A 3,113-nucleotide genomic window follows, 5' to 3' on the forward strand; every position below is an offset into this window, starting at 1 on the left:
ACCCCGGATAAGCGGAAGAAAATGGATGGATACTTCACCAAAGTTATTCTTTTTTTTCACTATATTGCAGTTTTGGTCTATTACATCATGCCAAGGAAAGACAAATCCGTTAGCAATAAATAGAACACCGTCGATAGCCACAAAAATGAACTTTCTAAAGACTACACCCTCGTGGATTCTCTCAAGAAATCACTGGAAGGTCGCCTGGACTCCACTGAGGCTCGTTTAACAACCCTGCAGACAGAGCACAGTGAGGTCCAGCATTGTTTAGACGACAGACGCAGCTCTATCCTCTACTGATGCCCGTGTTTGACCGCTTCAGGCAACATGCAGCGAGCTAGCAGCAGCTAACGGGCTCCTTAAAGCAAAGGTGAATGATTTGGAAGGGCGCTCGCGCAGACAAAACATTAGGATTGTTGGCATCAAGGAGGGGGGAAGAGGGTGGCCATCCGGCAGAGTTTGTTTCAAAACTCATCTCGGAGCTGCTGGGACAGGACAACTTTCACAAGCCCGTAAAAATATACTGCTCAAAAAAATAAAGGGAACACTTCAGTGTTCACTTAAATGTTAAAGTGTTCCCTTTATTTTTTTGAGCAGTGTAGATACTTTGGCTTTGGTCTCGTGCCCTGAGGCCATGAGCAACCTCAGATCCTCATCGCCAGAGTGCACAATGACCGCAACGTAATAATTCTGCAGCTGAGTCGTCAGCAAGCGCCATTGCTATACCACGGTCAGAAAATCTTCATATTCCCAGAGTATGGCGGAGGTTTCAGCGCAGCGCCAGGCATCCAACATTGTGAGGAAAAGGCTGGTGGAGGCTGGAGCCAAGTGTTCCCTTCCTTTTCCTGCCAAGTGTCTTTAAATGACACTGAAAACTTTCACTTCACCTACTGATGCAGAACAGCTTGACAATTCATTGACTCATAGCAAGTGGCTTTATTAAGCATCTATGCTAAAATTTGTCTGCAATACCAATTACGTCTTGGTGCACATTAGCATTTATATAGTTTTTCTAGAGGTAAACACGGCTCGCTGGGTTTAGGCTCTTCCTCAGGGTTTCCTCTCTTTGCTGTCTGGCAGCCTCCACTCTAGATTGAGGGATATGCCACTGAGTTCTTGTTGCGGTACGGGTGAGTTTTGGGGATTTTATTTTTGTTTTCTTGTTGTTAAACTGCTTGTGTTTATCTTGTCAGCTGCCGTTGTTACATTATGATAAATGCATAATAATAATTCTTCTAAGCCAGGCATGAGTCCCATTAATTTTGTCTCCTGGAACTGTAAAGGTCTTGGTAAAGCGCTTAAAAGCATAAAGGTGTTTTCAGATTTAAAATCACTTTCATATGATATTGTCTTTCTTCAGGAGACTAATATACAGCCAACTGAGCAGAGACGTTTAAGATCTTCATGGGAGTCACAGGTTGATGTAACCTGCACAAAATAATCAACCCGTATTTTATTTTGGCGGGTCAAACTGACAGCACACTTTAAGATCCGGGTCACAGGTGACTCGGATCTCAATTGCTGTTGCTGCTGTCGCTGTGGCTAGCTGCTCATCTTGGCGTCTTCTAAACATATGGAAGAACAAGACTGGATCGAGCCTTACTAACACGGCCGAAGGATTAAATTGGGTGTTTTCTGTCGACCGCTCGACGGTGAGTCTTTACGTACGTGAGATTTACGTACTTTGTTAGTTTTTTCAGAAATAGAAATGCAGTGGCGACACGCCCACTCAATTTGTGTATTAGTGATTAAAAAATGGTCTTATTAATTAAAAGGTCATTTTCTTTTTGTTAATTTTGTGGCCGAATAGATGATATAACCTTAAAATGTTAAATAGGCCTTTTGATTTTTGTAGATTTGTCCTTTTAGGATAGTTTTAGTTACTTTTCACTAATTTTTGTAGACGGCCTATAGAACTCTGGGGTTGCTTAATTTCTTGGGAGTTGCGCAACGAACTAAAAGAGAAAAAACAATTGTTTATTGAAAATGATATGAAAGTCAATTAAGTTTAATTGACTCTGTCAATTAAACTTGGATACAATTTGAAAGTGCACTTTAATTTGATCTGTACCCTTAACTTGTAACTTTAATTTGATCTGTAAACTTGATCGCGATCTTTAACTTGAAATTCATTTGAAAGATTCCTGAGAAATACTTGATGGAATATAGTTTTTTATTGTAATTATTGAATGTTTGGTTAATTTGGATAACAGTTTAACCCAGTTTAAATGTGAAAGCTAATTTGTTTTATTTTTATTTCTGACCTTGTTTAGGTCAGGTTTTTTTTCCACCCCCTGTGTCAACCCAGGATGGCGAGCTACCCGGATCACCGCAGCTTTGCGGTAGGACTTAAATGAACCAAACTACTTYATGCATTCWGGATCTAATGCCCTGGATCATGGACTAAAAACAGTTGGATTATTGATTGATGGACCATTAATCACCTTGGATTCATGAATGGACTTAAAATAGAAAAAAACGCTTGGGTGTCATCAGGGTTTATTGTTTTGTTGTTTTCCTTGTTTCTTCTTTGTTGTGTCTTTCGGTTATATTCATAGAAAATCACTGTTATTATAAATATTATTATTATTGAATATCTTCCTAAATATATGCAAGAATATACACTTGAATACAATAACTTGAACTTACTTTTTGTCTGATGGTGTTTTATTCACACACACGGGCTTGATCACTTTTTTATTGCTTCTAAAATAATTTCACGTACATTCAGCTCAATGTATCAAAATCTTAATTTCAGACCATGCCCCTCTCCTACTGCAGATCCACTTTAATCTTTATGGTCAGTCTAATTGGAAATTTATCCCCCCATCAATTCTGATCAATCATTTCAGGACTATGTTTCAGCCAAAATCTCAGATTTTCTCCTTTTTAATGACAACGGAGATGTATTTGACTCATTTGTGTGGAGTCATTTAAAGTGGTATTAAGGGGTAACATTATTTCTTATTAGGGCTGAAACGATTCCTCGAGTGATTTGAGTACCTCGATTATTAAAATTCCTCGAGGAAAATTGACCTGCCTCGAAGCTTCGTTAATTTATGTTTTATCATTTAGCGCACCGTGTTTCAGCCGGAACATTATTTGCGTTGCGC

The 3,113-nt window shown here is 39.2% G+C and overlaps 1 protein-coding gene and 1 long non-coding RNA gene across 13 annotated transcripts in view; one reads left to right on the forward strand and one right to left on the reverse strand.

Moving 5' to 3' along the window:
- The window catches only part of cemip (cell migration inducing hyaluronidase 1), a 228,577-nt gene that overhangs the window by 116,459 nt on the left and 109,005 nt on the right, over nt 1-3,113 (reverse strand). The window lies entirely within an intron of this gene.
- On the forward strand, nt 1,036-2,632 carry LOC108166186 (uncharacterized). The gene is made up of 2 exons (XR_001776460.1): nt 1,036-1,652; nt 2,274-2,632. It is a non-coding gene; the product is annotated as an uncharacterized LOC108166186 (long non-coding RNA).

This window comes from Poecilia reticulata, linkage group LG3, assembly GCF_000633615.1.
Source record: "Poecilia reticulata strain Guanapo linkage group LG3, Guppy_female_1.0+MT, whole genome shotgun sequence".
NCBI lineage: Eukaryota > Metazoa > Chordata > Actinopteri > Cyprinodontiformes > Poeciliidae > Poecilia > Poecilia reticulata.